Source organism: Panthera pardus, unplaced genomic scaffold, assembly GCF_024362965.1.
Source record: "Panthera pardus isolate Hobbes unplaced genomic scaffold, ASM2436296v1 HiC_scaffold_2, whole genome shotgun sequence".
Classification (NCBI taxonomy): domain Eukaryota; kingdom Metazoa; phylum Chordata; class Mammalia; order Carnivora; family Felidae; genus Panthera; species Panthera pardus.
The window spans coordinates 25396603-25417075 of NW_026526765.1; the positions used below are offsets into that span (position 1 = coordinate 25396603).

At 42.6% G+C, this 20473-nt stretch overlaps 1 protein-coding gene across 4 annotated transcripts in view; it reads left to right on the top strand.

The window, feature by feature from the left end:
* PDZD2 (PDZ domain containing 2) overlaps positions 1-20473 on the top strand; it is a 364618-nt gene that overhangs the window by 82616 nt on the left and 261529 nt on the right. For 3 of the 4 annotated variants that reach the window (XM_019450712.2, XM_019450714.2, XM_019450715.2), the window contains exon 2: positions 5163-5303. The exons of the other annotated variant lie outside the window; for it this stretch is intronic. The gene's annotated coding sequence lies outside the window, so the exon portion shown is untranslated. The remainder of the gene's footprint in view (positions 1-5162; positions 5304-20473) is intronic. 4 annotated transcript variants of the gene reach the window in all.

Sequence of the window (20473 nt, forward strand, 5' to 3'; positions counted from 1 at the left end):
GCCATCAAACTGTTGTAGACATGGTTCCCCGTTTTCAAAACATAACATATATTCCTAACATAGAGAACCAAAACTGCTCTGATTGAAGCCAAAATAAAGCCCAGAGTGCACAGGGCTTATGGCTCTTCCCCTTACTCCTGTCCTTGACCCTGGGGATGCTCTTCACAGGGGGCTGTGGGTCTTTCTGACTCCTCCTGGCAGGAGAATCTGTGATGTTTCTCTCCTGTTGCCTGCCTTCTGGCCATCTTTCTGGGTACGCTGTTCCCTGCTTGTAGGCATCCCTGGCAGGGGGTGGGTGGGGAAATTAAAAGGAGATGAAATTTAAATCTCTCCCCTTTGCTGCTCGTCAGCAGTTCTGATGACACGCTTGGTTAGGGTAGAGGTTGAAACCATAGACTTAAAGGTTTTAGGTTATCTGTGCATTGCAATTCTAGGTTTTACGTTATCTGTGCATGTAATTCCAGCGCCGCTGGGCTCTCTGCTCCAGGAATGTCTGCTGTGGGTTGCCTGTCCTATTCTGTGTCTCTCTCCAGCACTGCCTCTAAGACAGTGGTGCTCAGGCCTGGAATAGCATTCAGAATAACCCTGATCTTGGGAGGCACCAACCCCTCAGCACTTAATGCAGTCCTAAGCAAGCAAGGTAGAAGTGACTTTGTTGACTCTATTGTATACAGGACCCTTCATTTATATTCTCCCTCTCTTTTTTAAGTTTGTTTATTTATTTTGAGAGGGACAGAGAGAAAGGGTGAGAGAGAATCACACACAGACTCTGTGCTGCCAGCATGGAGCCTGATGCAGGGCTCAAACCCATGAACTGTGAGATCGTGACCCGAACCTAAACCAAGAGTCGGATGCTTAACTGACTGAGCTACCCAGGCACCTCAATTTATTTTCTCTTTTTAACTCCTCCCACAACTCTGTGAGGTGGGATTTACTGTTTTTTAGCTGTTCAGCTTTTCAGCTTTTCTGGCTCCTGGTGGAAATGAATACACCTTGAGTAGCAGGAGTGATGTTTTCTCCCTTGGCTTAGATCAGTGACACCAAGTAGGTCCACTTATGTTTGTTTCTTTTCCATGAGTAGAATAGGTGAGTGGATGAGAAAACGAAGCTCAGAGGGGTCTATCTCTGAGCTCTATCTCAATCATGTCTGGCTGATTCAAGAATAAAGAAGGCGACAGTGTGATTCCAACGTCATCATCTTGCTGCCCCCTGCATTCCCTTGAGTGTCCCTGGATTGCCCCACGGGCTTTCTCCACCCTCAGGATTCCCCAGACTTAGCTCCCGGGTTCCCCTTCTGGCAGAGGTTCTCAGCTGCATAAGAGTATAAGACTTACTTAGAAAATTGGCATCCTGCTTTGATGTCGTTTATCTTTAGGATTACAGGATTCTCAGCAGAGTGGTTCCCAAACCTGTTAGAGGTACAGGACCTGGATCAGGATTTCTGGAGATGGAGTGCTGTCCAGCAGGTGATTTTTAAAGCGACCGGCTCTTGGAAACCATGGCAGCTGGTCCTGCTCTTCCTTTGCAGCTTCATCTTCGGCTGAAAGCCACCCCCCTCCCCCGCCCCACCCTGGAACTGACCATTAGGCTCACCTGGGCCAGTTTGCCCTCTCTAGCCCCTGTTACCCCAGATCCCACTTCTATACTCCAGCCCCTGCTACCCTAGATCCCACCTCTATACTTTGGGTCATGGCTTTTCTCCCACCTGAAAAAGCCTTTGCTCCTGTCTGCCTTTATCTCTATTGCAGGTGGGCAGGTGGCCCTTGGAGCCCAGCTCATCACCGCTTTGTGTCCCTCAGTTCAACCATTTCCTCCTTTTCTGAACTCTGCTGGCTCATGTGGGCAGGGCCCAACAGATTCGCCCCTAATTCTGTCATTCAGCAAATAGTGAGCAGTTGTGATGTGCCAAACACTTGTCCATATGCAGGGGACACTACAGTGGACAAAGTAGACAAAGACCCTATCCCCATGGTCACTGGCCCTGGTGTGTTGCTAGCCCTAGTGGTTGCTGGGCACTTGGGAGGCACTCGGTAAATATCTGAATGACCATGGCTGGAGTGAAGAGAGAGAGTAGGGTGGCAGATGAGGGGAAGAGGTGGTCAGGGGTAAGGTTATGCAGTCCTTGGAAAGCTCTGTGATGACTTCAGATTCTATTCCAAGTATAATGGGATGCTATTTGGTGCTCTGAGTAGAAGAGTGGAATGATAAACCTGACCTTCCCTCCCATGTGGGGAATCAACTCTAGGGGATTAGGGCAGAAGCAAGGAGACCAGTGGGGAGGCTCTCACAGCAGTCCAGATCTAGAGTACTTGGGCTGAGATGATGACATTGGTGCTGAGAATGAGAAGAGTTTAGACTCAGGATGCATTCTGAGAGCAGAGACTGTGGGTTTTGAGGATGGATGCGATGGGAAATCAAATCTGAATTCCAAGGCTTTTTACATAAGCAACTGGCTAGACAGATGATACTAAACCCACATGGCTACTAATTTTCTGCTTGTCAGTTTCCTTTTGATGAAGGCAGGGACCCTGCCACATACAGGGGCATCCCCCAGCAGGGGCCTGGGTCCCAGTTGGTGCTGTGCTAAATAACAGCCTCCACCAGCAGCTAGCACTGCCAATTGGTAATATAGAGCCTGAACCCCATTCTGTGGCATCAGCATCTGTGGGGGTGGTTTGGGTGTTCCTGTTGCAAAAGACTGTGAGGGTGGCCCCTCTGCATCATTCATTTGTCATCGGGGAGTTAAGATCCCACCTCTGTCTCTGCAGGAGTTGGGCTAAGGGAGGAGGTGGGAACAGAACCCAGAAGTTGAACAACCCAACTCCTCTCTTTCCAAGTTTATACACATTTGGGGGAGGGTTACTCCTTGTTCCCTATACACTCCTGGTGCCTGGAGCCTTTGCAAATGCTCACCTTGTGCTTGCTGATCTCTCTTGCTTTCCTTCTTCACTTTTCAAAATACCACCCTTCCTGGAAGCCCATTCCAAATGCTGTTTCTTCCATGTAGCTCTTCCTGAAGTCCCAGCCAGATGTGGTTTCTGCCTCTTCTGAACCCCATAGTGGTTTATGCCTTTCTCATGACATCATATTCTCCAGGGTTTTGCCCAGTCTTTTGAGCTGGAATGCCCACAGTGAAGTGATGGGCCTTAATTATCTTTGAGTCCCTCCCCCAAGGCCCAGTGCGGTCTCTTGAACCCAGTAGACACTTGATAAATATCATTCAAATTGAAACTGACTTTCTTTATGACCGATAGTTTCAGCAGCTGCAGAATACTTGTCTCCTGAAGGAGATTTGGGATAGGAATCAATCAAATATCTAAGATATGTCAGATGGAGAACACAAATAAATGAAGTGGGACAAGTGGAAGAAAATTTTTGATAGAGATGCCATTGTAAGGATGATTCCACTCTTTTGTAACCGTTTATGAGATGATAGGATGCACAGGTTCTGTGTCAGAAGGCAGTGGATGGTTCTAGATTGTCATTGCCACAGCGTTCCTGGATAGTCTGATTTGTCAAGAGAAGCTGCAAGTCCAGGCTTTTTACATGGAGAATCCTAATTTCTAGATGTTAGCCAGTGATTCCTCCCACCACCACCCGCCCCCCTCCAGCCAGCACTGTAGGGAGAGCCTGGCTGCTAGCTCAGGACCTCTGATTTACACGTCAGGCTTTCCCCCTCTTGAGTGAAGTAAGTAAATTTATTTTGAAATCTCCAGGAAATCTAGCTGCTGTTTGGTAAAAGGAGGATGTTTGCATTTTGTTTTTATTCTCTAGCATTTGCTTTCCATTGTTCTGCTTCTCTCTGAGTGGGAACCCCAGGGTTATGATTATTAATTTGTGCTTGAATCCCAGCTTCATGTGGCATAAGCGCTTCTGTAGCTTGCCTTGAACTCTGTGTAACGGGCTTTTTATTTTCCTCCAGGAGTGGTTTAAATGGAGGCTGCAGTCTTCTGCAAAGCGTAATTGGTTTTAAATTGTAGGTTTAATAATAATGATGCTGGGCTTAATGCAGTACCTTTCAGCCTCTGCTGGCTGCCCTTGGCAACCAGTCACTCATCGACCTGCATGCTGTCCTCAGGAGGGGACAGCTGTTAGGGACTTGAGGCCCCCCTCCCCCCCCCCCGCTCTGCCCCATCCTGATATGGACCACAGGGATGAGGGGCTCCAATGTCCCCTGAAGCCATGGGCCACTGGAGGAAAGGGAGGCCTAGGGACATCCCTTTGTGCCAAGCCTGGGGGCTCCGAGGCTGGACTTTCAAGGCTCTAGGATGTGGTTGTTTTTTTGTTTTTTTGTTTTTTTTTCTGTTCTCTTTCTTCACCTTTGGGTCGCCCAGCAGCTTATTAGTAATTCTATTGGAAGAAGAGCAGAGGAACTCAAATTCCACAATTCGGCTTCTGTATGGATGGTTTAATTGGGAGGCTGTGTTAACTTAATTGGTTATCATCAGGCTTCTGCCTTCTTTCTGTATTTTAAGTAACTTGTTCTCATTTTCTCTTACCATGGCCAATAGCGCATGCCTTTAAAAAATTAAATCTTGTACTTTGGTCTCTCCAAGTGAAAAGAGCTCTGGTTCAGCAGTCAGAGAGCCTGGATTCTGATTATGACTCTTTCTGGAATGATCTGAAGAGACTTAAACGGGATACTTACCTCTCCTGGCCTCATTTCCACACTGGATAGATGAGTAGGTTAAATTACAAAATCGCTAGTCTCTTCCAGTGTTTGCAATGGATGACTTAAGTGTTTCTGTGAAATGACACCAAACTCCTCCTTGAACAACATTTGGAGTGTTTCAAAAGTCAATAAAAATACCAATCTACATATGTTATACAACAGACTAACTGAGGCTTGGACAAGTGAGGGCTTGTTCAGCAAAAACTCAGCATTATGTTATAAAAAGCGCAGAGAAGGATGTTGGTGTTGTGTGATGTGGGGCATCCTGCTTGAAAATTACAGGCAGTGCAGTCAATGACAGGGTAGCGGCATCCACAGCCGCCCTTTGGAGGTTTCCCAGGCTCCACCCTCTGGACAAACCACAGACGTTCAGAACCTGTGGTCTAGTTCATCATCCATGACAAGCAACAACTCCTTATTTGTGTTGGGTTATGAACTGCCTCGTTTCGACTACCGTTTCTGGATGTTTTTGTTTTTGTTTTCATTGTAGATGGGAGCAAATTATGACATGAGAAGAATGAGTTGGGGTAGAAACGGAAATATTAAGCCTGAAGAAGTTTCTTTGGACTGGAAGTCTACAATGGCCATTTGACCAGCATTTTGGAGGAAGTGGTGCTCGCAGAGTTTGAAGGTAGCAAACATAGGATACAAACCTGTTTTGTGCAAATGCCGCCTACAGTGAAGCTGATCAGACAGCTGCATTCTGTTTCCCTCTTTCCTCTTATGAGCACTCTTGGCTCCTGAAGGTGCCAAGTGCATGCATCACTAGACTTTAGATGTTTATCTCTCTCTCTCTCTCTCTTGTTAACCTCTAGGCGATGTGTTGTGTATTTTGCAGGGGAAAATGGACAACGGAAGTTAACAGATTTTATTCCCTCAGTGTAAACCTTCTTAAAAAGGACTGAACCTAATGTGAATGATAGCTTCTTTGGGAAGGGAAGCTGTGCCCCCCCGCCCCTTTCCAGAAACAATTTGCCAATCTCTCTGTGAAATGGAGTAGCAGCTTCTGAGTGGCAGATATTAGCAGTGGATAAGATAGCCTGAGCGGTCTGTGCAGTGAGGGAGAAGAGGGGGAAGACAGGCAGAACAGGCAGGAATACCCACTGCTCTTAAGAATTCAAAGTGTCAGGGCACTTGGGAGGCTCAGTCACTTCAGTGTCTGACTCTTGGTTTTGGCTCTGGTCATGATTTCATGGTTTGTGGGTTCAAGCCCTGCATAGGACTCGATACTGACAGCCTGGAGCCTGCTTGGGATTCTCTCCGCCTCTCTCTCACTGACCCTCCTCAGCTCGCTCGCTCTCTCTCTCTCTCTCTCTCTCTCTTTCTCACTCAAAATAAATAATAAGTAAACTTAAAAAAAAAAAAAATTTGAAGTGGCCATATACAACTGCCCATTTGGACTCCTTTTCTGAGAATTAGGGCCAAAAGTTGGGGGCCTAGGTATTAGCTACAGAAGACTGTTGTCTCCATGCTTCTTAAAAAGATTACTTAAAAAGGCTTTAGGGGTGCCTGGGTGGCTCAGTTGGTTAAGCATCCAACTTGGCTCAGGTCATGATCTCACGGTTGGTGGATTCGAGCCCCACGTCAGGCTCTGTGCTGACAACTCAGAACCTGGAACCTGCTTTCGATTCTGTGTCTCCCTCTCTCTTTGCCCCTCCCCCACCTGCATACTCGCACACACTGTCTCTCAAAAATAAACAAACATTAAAAAAAAATAAATAAAGCCTTGAGTATCAAAATGCTGGCCTCTCATGTGTTAATGACTATGATTTAGACCTCATAGGAATGGGACAGAGAAGAGTTGTGATGGGGAAAGACAAGGCCAGCAATAAAGGAGATAGTGCAGGTCAAGCACTCTGGGGATAGGCGGTCGGGTGTTTTCGGGACCTGGTGTGCATCTGCATGTGTCTGTGCAGAGCTCGAGGTCACATGCTTTCTACCACTGACATAAGACACCTTTGAGAATGAGAACATTTCAGAATTTTTCTAAAGACCGGTTGTACACCCTGAGAAAGGCTGTCAGCTCTCTGAGAGTAAGGACTGTTCCAGCTCGTTCATCACCACATCCCCAGCAACTACCCACCAATTTTATTATTTGTTACTATTTGGTGGATAATTAAGTAAAATGAAGAGAGAGAGGGGAGCTTGGGAAGACCTCACACTGGTGCTGACCAGCCATTCCCTCAGGGCCCACACGGGGTCCTGTGGCTGCTGCATGGCTTGTGGGGACACCTAGTGCTTGGTGGAGTAACATCTTCTTTGGATGCTTAAAGCATAAAAATAGTGAAGCATAAAAATAGTTTATTGGATAGGGGCACCTGCGTGACTCAGTCGGTTGAGCATTTGACTCTTGATTTCAGCTCAGGTCATGATCCCAGGGTTATGGAACTGAGCCCCACATTGGGCTCTGCACTGAGTGTGGAGCCTAATTGGGATTCTCTCTTGCACTCTCTTTCTGTCTCTCTCTGCCCCTCTTTCTTGCTCATGCTCGCTCGCTCTCTCTCAAAAATAATAAAATAAGGGTGCCTGAGTGGCTCAATCATTTGAAGATTTGACTCTTGATTTTGGCTCAGGTCATGATCTCAAGCCCTGTTGCTGGATTCATCCTGCTTGGGATTTTCTCTCTGCCCCTCCCCTGCTTGTGTGTGCCCTCTCTCTTGCTCTCAAATAAAGTTTACACTAAAAAAATAATAATAAAATAAAAAAAATTTAAAGACAATAATAATAATTTATTTGATAAAAGAATTTAAGTATATCAGGCACCCCAAGGAGTCAATGGGAGATCAAGACAAGAGAAGAGGAGTCTGGGTGGACTGTGGGATGACAGCCAGGGTCTTTCACAGGGATGATCTAGGGGACACCAGTCTGGCCTAGCACCCGTGGCCCTGCCACACACCCCTGGATGTCCTCTTGCTGCTTCTGGCCTCTCAGTGCTGCCCACCTGCTGAGAGCTAGCTAAACTACTCATCTGTGCATCTTTCCTGAAGATCCACAGCCCAGGGTGAGAACACCCATACCTCTGCTGGCTTGTGACCTTGGTCCTGGCTGTCCTCACTATAGGCTGGTGGGAGGTGGGGCACTGCTTTCCACATGGGGGAGTCACTCCTTCCAAGTCAGTGGAGCACGACTGCCAGGCTGGGTAGCTGAGGAAAAGACACAGCGTCCCCCAGGAGCAAGAGTTAGAAGGACCCTCAATTCAATGAGTAATCCAGTTAATTAAGCAAATAGAAAGAAAGGGGGGAAAAGCACCACCGAGTATGTACATCTTAGAATTTTATTTCATATCAAGTCAGCGTCATCAAGAGCCAACACGTTGCAATGTATTAAGAATATGTTAATGGTGGTTCCCAGAGGCTAACAGCTTATTGGCTGATGGGACACTCAGCACACACTTGAGGACAAGTCTCAAAGGGGAAGAGAATGCTCAAGGTGGTTTTGCTATCAGTTGAATCCAACTGGAACATCAGAGCGAGTGTGTGTAGGCTGTGATTCACCGCCTAGGAGGCCAGCTCTGACTCGGCTCCTCCCCTTCCCACGCCGCTACCAGCTGCACTGGGCTGTTGTCCTGTGGGCCCTGCGTCAGAAGGAGTCAGCTGGGCCCTGTCAGCCCAACCTCATGCCTATAAAGTGCTCCAGCTCCTGAGGTGAATTCACTCTTGTTTTTATTACTCTGTTAATTCCAGCTCCTGTCTGTCCGTCTAACTCATTCCACGTGTCTGGTCCCTTCTGCCCACAGCAGTTACTGTGCAGGCCAGGGGCTTGTCAGTTTTGTGAGTCTTTTTTTTTTTTTTTTCATTTTTTCTTTTTAACATTTATTTATTTTTGAGAGACAGAGAGAGACAGAGCATGAGCAGGGGAGGGGCAGAGAGAGAGGGGGAGACACAGAATCCAAAGCAGGCTCCAGGCTCTGAGCTGTCAGCACAGAGCCCAACGCAGGGCTTGCACTTGGGAACCACGAGATCATGACCTGAGCCGAGGTCGGACACTTAACCGACTGAGTCACCCAGGTGCCCCAGTTTTGTGAGTCTTGTCCGTCATTCTGCTGGCAGCTCTGTCCAGGAGCCCTTTGAGTTCTCAGGTGCCTTTCAAGAGGTGCCTCTTCTGCTCCTGACCACACTGGATTCTAAACTTTTTGAGGACCTAGACCTTGACCCGTTTGTATTTTTTTTTAATTTTTTTAACATTTATTTATTATTGAGAGACAGAGAGACACAGAGCATGAGCAGGGGAGGGACAGAGAGAGAGGGAGACACAGAATCTGAAGCAGGCTCCAGGCTCTAAGCTGTCAGCACAGAGCCCGACGTGGGCTTGAATTCACAAACTGTGAGATCACGACCTGAGCTGAAGTCGGTCGCTTAACCAACTGAGCCACCCAGGTGTTCCCACCCGCTTGTATTTTTTAAAATTTATTTTTATTGAAGTATTAGTGACATACAATATATGTATTAATTTCAGGTGTACAGCATAGTGATTTAGTATTTGAACATATTGTGAAAGGGTCACCACAATGAGACTAGTTAGCATCCCTCACCAGATACAGTTACAATTTTTTTTTTCTTGTGATTTTTTTGTTGTTGTTCAAAAAGGTGATTTTATTAAAGCGTGGAAACAGGACCCATGGGCAGGAAGATCTGCCCCAGGACCTTGAGGAGAGACTGATTATATACTCAGGAGTTGGAGAACTTTTTAAGATTTACTCTTAGCTTTCAAATATGCAATAGAGTGTTATTAACTAGAGTCACTGTGCTGTACATTATGTCCCCATGACTTCCTTATTTAATAACTGGAAGTTTGTACCTTTTGACTCCTTTCACCTATTTCACCTACCCCCAAATCCCCTACTTCTGGCAACCACCAGTCTGTTCTATGTATGTATGCATTTTTTTTTCATTTGTTTGTTCTTAGATTCCACATATAAGAGTGATCATATGGAATTTCTCTTTCTCTGTCTGACTTATTTCATTTCATTTAGCATAATGCCCTCAGGGTCCATCTGTGTTCTTGCAAATGGCAGAATTTCATTCCTTTTTTTTTTTTTTTCATGTTTATTTATTTTGAGAAAGAGTGTGTGCACGTGAGCAGGGAAGGGGCAGAGAGAGAAGGAGAGAAAGAATCCTAAGCAGGCTCTGCTCTGTCAGTGCAGGACCCAATGCAGGGCTCAGGTTCTGAAAGGCCTGAGTACTATTTCGTTGTATATACACACCACATTTACTTTACCCATTCATCCCATTGATGGACATTTAGATTGTTTCCATATCATGGCTATTGTAAATAATGCTGCAGTGAAGATGCAGGTGTATGTATCTTTTCAGTTACTGTTTTTATTTTCTTTGGATGAATATCCAGAATTGGAATTGTTGGATCTTATGATACTTCTATTTTAAATTTTTTGAGAAACTTTTATACTGTTTTTCAGAGTGGGTGCACCGACTTACATTTCTACCGACAGTGCACAAGGATTCTCTTTTCTTCACACCCTCTCTAATACTTGTTATTTCTTGTCTTTTTGGAAAAAGCCATTCTGACAGGTGTGAGATGTTATCTCATTGTGGCTTTGCATTGTATGTCTCTGAGGGGGTGCCTGGCTGGCTCACTCAGTAGAGCATGCTACTTTAATCTCAGGGTCATGAGTTCAAGTGCCATGTTGGGTATGGAGCCTGCCTTAAAATATATATATATCTTAGATATAGATATAGATATAGATATAGATATAGATATAGATATAGATATAGATATAGATCTGGTGACTAGTGATGTTGAGCATCTTTTAATGTATCTGTGTCTTTGGAAAAATGTCTTTTTAGATTTGCCCATTTCTTAATTGGATTTTTAAAAATAGCTTTAAAAATTTTTATTTTTTTGGTATTAAGTTCTATGAGTTCTTTATATATTTTTGATATTAACTCCTTATCAGATGTATGATTTGCAGATATTTTCTCTCATCCAATAAGTTGTCTTTTCATTTTGTTGCTGGTTTCCTTTGACGTGCAGAAGCCTTTTAGCTTGATGTAGTCCTACTTGTTTGTCTTTGCTTTTGGTGTCAAATCCAAAAAATCATTACCAATACCAAGGTCAAGTTGCTTACTGCTTATATTTCCTTCTTGGATGGTTTCAGGTCTTATATTCAGGTCTTTAATCTATTTTGAATTAATTTTTGTGTGTGGTATGAGATAGTAGCCCAGTTTCAATCTTTTCAGTGTTGCTGTCCATTTTCTCAACAGCATTTATCGAAGAGACTATCTTTTCCCCGTTGTATATTCTTGGCTCCTTTGTCATGAATTAATTGACCATATATGTGTGGGTTTATTTCTGGGTTCTCTGTTCTGTTACACTGATCTATTTGTCTGTTCTTATGCCAGTACCACACTGCTTTGATTGTTATACGTTTGTAATATAGTTTGAAATCAGGGAGTGTTATTCCTCCAGCTTTGTTCTCCTTTCTCAAGATTGCTTTGGCTATTCAGACTAGCCAAAGTACTTAGAGTACTTAGTACTTAGAGTTGTTTGTTCTATATCTGTGAAAAATACCATTGGAATTTTTTTAAGTTTATTTATTTATTTTGAGAGAAAGCATGAATGGGGAGGAGCAGAGAGAGAGGGAGAGAGAGATTCCCAACCATGCTCCATGCTCATTGTGGATACTGATGCAGGGCTCTGTCTCACTACCAAGAGATCATGACCTGAGCCAAAATCAAGAGTCAGATGCTTAATTACCTGAGCCACTTAGGTGCCCTGCCATTGGAATTTTGATAGAGATTTATTGAATTTGTAGATTGCTTGGGTAGTATGGACATCTTATCAATATTGATTCTTCCAATCCATGAGCACAGAACGTCTTTTCTTTTTTTATGTATTTTATTTTTTTTATTTTAGAGAGAGCACACAAGTCAGGGAGAAGGGCAGAGGGAGGGAGGGAAGGAGAGAAAGAGAGAGAGAGAGAGAGAGAGAGAGAGAGAGAGAGAGAGAATCCCAAGAGAGAGAATCCCAAGCAGACTCTACACTCAGTGCAGAGCCCAACATGGGGCTCGATCCCATGACTCTGGGAACATGACCTGAGCCAAAATCAAGAGTTGGATGCTCAACCGACTGAGCCACCCAGGCACCCACATCTTTTCCTTTATTTGTGTCTTCTTCAGTTTATTTCATCAATGTCAAATACTTTTCAGTGTACAAGTCTTTCACCTCCTTGATTAAATATATTCCTTGATATTTTATTCTTTTGATGCAATTGTAAATGGGATTATTTTTCAAATTTCTTTTTCTGATAGTTTACTAGTAGATAGAATACAACAGATTTCTGCGTATTGATTTTGTATCCTGCAGCTTTACTCAATTCATTTACTAATTCTGACAGTCTTTATTTAGGGCTTTATATGTATAGTATCATGTCATCTGCAAATAGTTGACAGTTTTACTTTTTTTTTTTTTTTTTTTTATTTAGCCAATTTGGATACCTTTTATTTCTTTTTCTTGCCTGATTGCTATGGCTAGGGACTCTAATACTGTGTTTAATAAAAGTGGTATCAGAGAGCATCCTTGTCTTGTTTCTGATCTAAGAGGAAACACTTATAGATTTCACCATTAAAACATTGATGTTAGCTTCAGGCTTGCTATTTATGGCTTTTATTATGTTGAGGCACATTCCCTCTATATACACTTTGTTGAGAGTTTTTATCATAAATCGTTGTTAAATTTTGTCAAATGTTTTTTTCTGCATCTATTGAGATGATCATATGTGATTTTTACCCTTTATTTTGTTAATATAGTCTATCACCTTGATTGATTTGTGGATGTAGAATCACCCTTGCATTCCTGCAATAAATCCCACTTGATCCCACTTGATGATTCTTTTAATGTATTGTTGAATTTTGTCTGCTAATATTTTGGTGAGGATTTTTGCATCTATGTTCACCAAGGATATTGGCCTATAATTTTCTTCTCTTGTAGTGTCTGCCTGGTTTTAGTATCAGGATAATGCTTGCCTGGTAAAATAAGTTTGGAAGTGTTCCCTCCTCTTCTGTTTTTTAGAAGAGTTCAAGAAGGATTGGTATTAATTCTTCTTTGAATGTTTGATAGAATTCGCCAGTGAAGCTATTTGGTCGCGGACTTATGTCTATGGGGAGTTTTAAAATTAGTGATTCAATCTCCTTACTAATAATTGGTCTGTTTAGATTTTCTATTTCATCATGATTCAGTCTCAAAAGATTGCATGTTTCTAGGAATTTATGTTTCTTCTAGGTTGTCCAATTTGTTGCATATCATTTTTCCTAGTGATCTCTTATCTATTTCTCTGGTATCAGTGGTAATGCCTCCTCTCTGTTTTGCTTATCCTTTCAAAGAACCAGCTGTTGATTTCATTAATCCTTTGTATTGTTTGTTTAGTCTCTATTTCATTAATTTCTGCTCATTATCTGTTTTATTTTCTTCCCTTTACTACTTTGGGCTTCATTTGTTCTTCTATTTCTAGTTCCTTGAGGTGAAAAGTTAGGTTATTTGAGATTTTTCTTGTTTTTTGAGGTAGGCATTTATTGCTATGAACTTCCCTCTTAAAATTCCTTTACCTGCATCCCATAAGTTTTGGTGTGTTGCATTTCCATTTTCATTAGTCTTGAGGGTTTTTTTCTTTTTTTAAATTTTGCTTTTGATTTCTTATTGACCCATTCGTTGTTTAGTGACATGTTAGTCTCCCCTTATTTTCCAGTGAATTTTCAATTTTCTTTTTGTAATTGATTTCTAGTTTCATACCATTTGGTCAGAAAAGATGCTTGCTATGATTTCAGTCTTAAAATTTTTTAAGGCTGTTTTCTGGCCTATGTGTTATCTCTACTGGAGAATGTTCCACTTGCACTTGAGAAGAATGCGTTTGTGTTATTTTTGGATGGAATGTTATGTGTATCTGTTAAGTCATCTGGTATAATGTGTTATTTAAAACTGATGTTTTCTTACTGATTTTCTATCTGGATAATTTATCCATTGATGTAAATGAGGTGTTAAAGTCCCCTACTATTATTGTATTATTGTCTATTTCTCCCATTAGGTCTATTAATATTTGCTTTATATAGTTAGGTGCCTCTATGTTGTGTGCATAAATATTACTAATGTTGTATCTCTTGTTTGACCTCTGTATCAATATATAATTCCCTTCTTTGTCTCTTATTTCAGTTGTTTTAAAGTCTGTTTTATCTGATATGAATATAGTTACCCCAGCTTTCTTTTGGTTTCCATTTGCATGGAATATCTTTTTCCATCCTTCACTATTAGACTGTATATGTCCTTATATCTGAAGTAAATTTCCTATAGGCAACATATCATGGGTCTTATTTTTTTCTCCACTCAGACAGTCTGTATCTTTTGGAGAATTTAGTACATTTAAATTTAAGGCAGTTATTGATAGGTATGTACTAATTACCATTTTGTTCATTGTTTTTTGGCCATTTTGTAGCTCCTGTGTTTCTTCTTTTCTTACTCTCTTCCTTTGAGGTTTGATGACTTTTCTTAGTGATATGCTTATTAGATTCTTTTCTCATTGTTTTTGTTTATCTACTGTAGGGTTTTGCTTGTTGGTTACCATAAAGCTTACACATAGTCTATTTTAAGTTGGTAACAACTTAAGTTTGAATACATTCTTTTTTTTTAATGTTTATTTATTTATTTTGAGAGAGAGAGGCAGAGAGGGAGGGAAGGAGGGAGAGAGAGAGAGAGAGAGAGAGGGAGAGAGAGAGAGAGAGAGAGAGAGAGAGAGAGAGAGAGAATCCCAAGCAGGCTTCATGCTGTCAGCACAGAGTCTGATGTGGATCTTAATCTCATGAACCGTGAGATCATGACCTTAGCCAAAATCAAGAGTCAGATGCTTAACCAGCTGAGCCACCCAGGCACCCCTTAAGTTTGAACACATTCTAAAGCTCTATATCTTTACTCTCCCCCTCACATGTTTTATAGTTTTGATATTACATTTTTCATATTTTTATAATCATTGTAGTTACAGCTATTTTTAATACTTTTGTCTTTTAACCTTCATACCAGATTTATGAGTGATTAACCCACTACCTTTATTATATATTTACCTTTATCAGTGAGATTTACACTTTCATATGTGTTTTTGTTACTAATTGGCACCTTTTCTTTTCAGCTTAAAGAAATCCCTTTAGGGGCACATGGGTGGCTCAGTTGGTTAAGGGTCTGACTTTAGCTCAGGTCATGATCTCGTGATTCATGGGTCTGAGCCCTGCGTCAGGCTCTGTGCTGACAGCTCAGAGCCTGGAGCCTGCTTCAGATTCTGTGTCTCCCTCTCTCTCTGCCCCTCCCTGCTCACACTCTGTCTCTTTTTCTCAGTGAGTGAATAAACATTAAAACAAAATCAGGAAAAAAAAAAAAGAAATCCCTTTAGCATTTCTTATAAGGCTGGTTTAGTGACGATGAACTCCTGTAGCTTTTGTTTGTCTGGAAGACTATCTCTTTGTCAGATAGAGTATTATTGGTTGGGTTTTTGTTTTTTTTGTTTTGTTTTGTTTTGTTTTGTTTTGTTTTTTTTATTCCAGCACTTTGAATATATCATACCCCTCCCTTCTGGCCTGCAGAGTTTCTGCTGAAAATCCTGTTGTCTTATCTGGTTCGCATATATGTAACAAATTGTTTTTCTCTTGCTGATTTTAAGAATCTCTCCTTGTCTTGGGATGCCTGGTGGCTCAGTCAGTTAAGCATCTGACTTCAGCTCAAGTCATGATATCATGGTTTGTGGATTTGAGCCCTGCATCAGGCTCTGTGCTGACAGCGCAGAGCCTGTTTGGGATTCTCTCGATCTCCCCCTCTCTCTGTCCCTCCCTGACTCATGCTTTCTCTCTCTCAAAAATAAATAATAAACTTAAAAAAAAAAAAAGAATCTCTCCTTGTCTTTAACTTTTGACATTTTAACTATAATGTGTATTGAGTCTCTTTGGGTTCATCTTATTTGAAACTCTCTGGATCTGTTTATCGTCTTTTTCCAAGGTTAGGGAAGTTTTCAGCCATTATTTCTTCAAATAAGTTTTCTGCCCCTTTCTCTATCTTTTCATTTTCTGAGACTTCTATAATGTGAATGTCAGTTCACTTGATATTGTCCAATAAGTCCCTTAAGGTATCTTCATGTTTTTTCATTACTTTTTTTTTTTTTTTTTTTTTTTTTTTTGCTGCTCTGATCGTGTGAGTTCTTCTGCCCTGTCTTCAAGTTTACTGATATTTTCCTCTGCTTCATCTAGTCTATCAAACCCCTGTAGTGTATTTTTTAGTTTAGTTGTTGTATCCTTCAGTTTTATGACTTCTTTTTCAAACTTTTAAATATTTTCTTTGTTGAAGTTCTCACTGTATTCATTCATTCTTCTGAGTTTGATGAACATCTTTGTGACCATTATTTTGAACTCTTTATCAGGTAAGTTATTTATCTCTGTTTCATTAAGGGTTTTTGTTTTGTTTTGTTTTGTTTTAGCAGCAGGCAAAAGTTTATTAGAATATAAGGTTAGAAAAGAAGAATAGTAGGAAAGCTCTCTTTACAGAGAGGGTATATTAAAAAATGAATGCCCCTCATTAAGGTTTTTTCTCTGAGGTTTTATCTTATTCTTTCATTTGTAACATATTCCTCTTCTTCATTTTGCTTGACTCTTTGTGTTGGTTTCTATGCATGAGATGAAACAACTATTTCTCTGAGTCTTAAAAGGTTGGTTTTGTGTAAGAAATGAACTTATTATTCAACCCTGCCGTAACTCTTGGTTGTCCATCAAACCTTTGTGAGCATCCAAGCAGCCTATTTTGTTTTTCATAGTTCCCAATATTTGAAATTGTGCCAAGACCAGTCAGTGTCCCAAAGTGGATTTCAGTCAGCACCTACATTCAGGCTGATTAGAAGCCAGATCATCAGACAATAACTTTTAAAAAATGCAAATATGTATGGTCCCATAAGACTGCAAGTGTAAGTCCCAGAGCAGGTGACCTGAAAGTACCTCTGTGCAGCAGTCACAAAACTGTGGCTCTAGGTGAGTGTACAGGTGTTTTTTTGTTTGTTTGTTTGTTTGTTTGTTTGTTTGTTTTTGTGAAATGCTGGGGAGCTACAGCGATTCAGAGGGAGAGCACATAGATGGTGGACAGTCCCTGAGAATACCTCTGTCATCTCTAATGTGTGTGAAACCTGAAGCCTGTCCTTAAGACCAAAACTCCAGGACTAGCAAGTAGACCTCTTTCACAGAAAGGCTGGGAGTGTATTTCAGTCTGCTGTCTGTGCAGTGCTCTGGAGTGGTTGGCCACCCAGAGTGGTGTCACCAATTGTCAGTTCCCTGGGTCCCAGGAACACAAGCCCCTCTGGCTGCAAAAGTCAGGCAATCAGGGAGCCCCTGGGTGGCAGCCACAAAAACCGGATCCCCAGATGTAAAACTTGGGTCATCAGACATAGGTAGAACCTCCTCTCTGGGAGATACTGGTGCTCTGAAGTACAGCAGAGGACCAGTGCATAGACAGCACTTGCCAAAAAAAGGAAAAAGAAGAAAAGGAGAAAAAAAGAAGAAAAAGGAAAAAGGGCGGGGAAGAGGTGTGTGTGGACAAGATGGCACCTGCTGGCTTTGGCAAGACAGGGAGAGTGTGGAGGATGGTGTCCACCAGCCTCTGTTCCTAGAGAGGATCCCAGCAAGCTCCCTGCCCCTCAGACCAACACTTTACAATTATGAAATGAGTTCTTTCACACGAAGTCTAGGAGCTTTTCAAAGGGCTGCTTTTACACAGAACCTGGGATGGGTGAGTCTGTGCACTAGCTTGTAAGGAGCCATGCCTCAGATCACCACAGCCCTATGGGTCTTGTAAACATGAGCCCCATTGGACTTAAAAGCTAGATGTTTGTGGGCTTCTCTCTCAGGTGCTGGTCTTAAAAGTTTGGGTGACTAATGTGGGTCACAAACCCTTTCCTCCCCAGCTCTTTTGAGTTCACTCCCAGTTGTGGGTTACTGCCCTGGGGGTGGGGTTTATGGCAAGATCATGTTTTATCCTTTCCTACCTGTTTTTTTGTGATTTGCCTGATGTGAAGGAGTTGTCAGTCTGCTAGTTTTTAGGGTTTCCCCCCTGCCAGGAAATTGTTCCATATATAGCCATAGACTTGGTGCGTCTGTGGGAAGAGATGAGTTCAGGATCTTCTGTCACTATCTCGAACCAGAACCTACAACTTGTTCGTATTTTATATCTTCTCTGAGCCTGACACTTAGCAAGAGCTCAACAAATTTTGTTCAATGAACAGTTCAAAGCACTTGGAAGACTACCTGCCTTAAGCCATGCTCAGCCACCCCAGGAAGAGCAGCACCTGAAAGTCTTCTCAGGAGAGATGGAGTTGGAGTCAGGCAACCCTTTCAGCCCAGGGAGGTGCTACGTGAGGGGAAGCCCCAGAGCTCCGCAGATGTGTGGAGCCAGGAAACTGACTGTGGAGGAGAGGGCCCGGGCTCTGGCCTGGGGGTGCCGCATGCGTTGGGGTTAGCTTCGGTGTGCTTGCACAGCCCCTGGGCTGGAGAAGTCTAAAAGGGGAGGAGGAACATGATGGCAGGGTGATGGGCAGTGGAGGATTTACTTTCCTCACACGTGGACCCTGGAATGGTCTCCTGATACAATCCCATGATCAGTTGTCATCTTGAAGTAGGAGGGGACCTTAGGGACCTTAAATCCTCTAATTATGAGTTTTCCAAAATGTGTGACTTGGATAAATCTTCCTCTCTCCCTCCTTCCCTCTTTTCCCTTCTTTCTTCCACCTACTTTCCTTTCTTCCTCCCTCCCTCTTTCCCTTCCCCCACTCCCTTCCTCTCTTCTCTTAACATACCCCCCATCTTCTTACCCCAGGTGGGTAAAGGTGTCCATTTTAAAATCTACCCATCTCCTCCTGAAGTATGGAAAGCATATGGCATCTGCCTTAAAAGAAAAATGGTAGAGTAATAAAATGTCGGAGAAAGAATTCTGCTCTTCCCAATAGCCTCCCACCTCTCCCGCCCTGTGTGTTCCCTTGTTACAGTATGTTCCTGGTCTTGCTTGACTGTGTTCCCCATTCCTTCCTCCTTCTCCTCCTCCTCCTCCTCCTTCACAAGCTCTCTCCCTCTCTGAGCCATTAGCTTTGCTCCAACTCTAATTCTAACTGTATTAGCAAGACTCTTTCAACCCACGAGCACTGAGCCCCCATACCAGCACTTCTAATCATCAGCCCCCACCTCTCTTTGTCTGTACCCACCCACTCCCCCACCTTCTTACTCTATCATTTCCATCATTATTCTGTTGTTATTTCTAGGTGCCTGGGAGGGAACAGTGTAAGCTAACTGCTTTAAAATCAGTGTGTATTGAGACCACCCTACTCATAACCACAGTGTTTTTTAAAAGGATGCATTTGAACAGCTGTTACTGCATGCACATCAGGCTCTTTCAGGAGGCTTCAGGGTGAACCAAGCTTCCTACTATGAAATAAAAAGATCAGGTCTTTATCCTTCACCCAAAACTTTTAGTTTAGCCTGATTGGCTGGCCTTCTTGTCCAAGTCAAACATGTGGTCCATGGGATGTTGTTGAGAACATCTTTAAAAAGTTGGGGAGGGTTGGTGGGGAATGAGTATGGTTTTGGGAAAACATAGTTAAACAAACCTAAAGTCTCTGTACCAGGGACTTCTCAGAAGTATTAATGGGTTAAGTTTGATGAAGACAGGGACTGTGTCTTTATTGCTCATTCCAATACCTAAAAATAAAAGATGATTAAAAAATGAATAAATGCATTATAAATTTCCAAGAAAGGATATGGTTTATGGTGTTTTTTAGTCTCAGGATTCTACATTTGCAGAACTCCCAGAAGAAGCTTGAGGGCATCCTGCTTTAGGGGAGGCAGGCAAGAGGAATGGGGGGAGAGTAGGTTTTGACATCTCCTTTAAGAAGCCAACCAAAAGTGGAGGAGGATTGCCCTTAATGGATAAGGTAGCCATTGGGTTGGTGGCCCTTGTGTTGAACTCAGGTACAAATGCATTAAAACATACTTACTGAGGGGCGCCTGGGTGGCTCAGTTGGTTAAGTGTCGAACTTCGGCCTGGTCATGATCTAGCTGTTCCCAAGTTCGAGCCCCACGTCACACTCTGTGCTGACAGCTCAGAGCCTGGAGCCTGTTTCAGTATCTGTATCTCCTTCTCTTTCTCTGTCCCTCCCCCACTCATGCTCTGTCTGTCTCTCTCTCAAAAATAAATACACATTAAAAAATGTTTTGAAAATTAAAAAAAAAAAACTTATTTACTGAGCATTTGGAATATACTCAGCATGATTCTTAGGAAATGTACAGGCAACATGCTAGGTGCTTGAACAACAGTAAACCAAACTCGGTTCCTGGCGTGAAGCAACTTCAGGAGCTTCCTTGAAACAAGCCTAGAGGAATAATCAAAGAATAGTACAAGACAGTATATAATTGTGAGGTCAGAAGTACAATGCCAATAGTAAATGCTATGAACAGTTTAAAAAGTGGGAAAATGGACATACCTGGGGTTATCATGAAGACATTTGGGAGAAAGTGGGAGTAGAGATGGATGTCAAGGAATGGGATGGGTATGGATTATAGAACAAAAGAATAGAAACATCCCAAGGGATCCCACGGGATCTTTGTTTTGTACACTCATGTATCCTAAGCACTTAGTCCCCAGCACACAGTATCTGCAATATTGTTTGAATGAATGACAGAGTAGAACAGGGAGGGGGGGTACTTCAGAAGCCAACAGTAGAGCATGAACTCTGGGGTAGGACTGTGTCTACTCCACTGGTAGGGCAAGCAATAGTGGAGAGGGGGA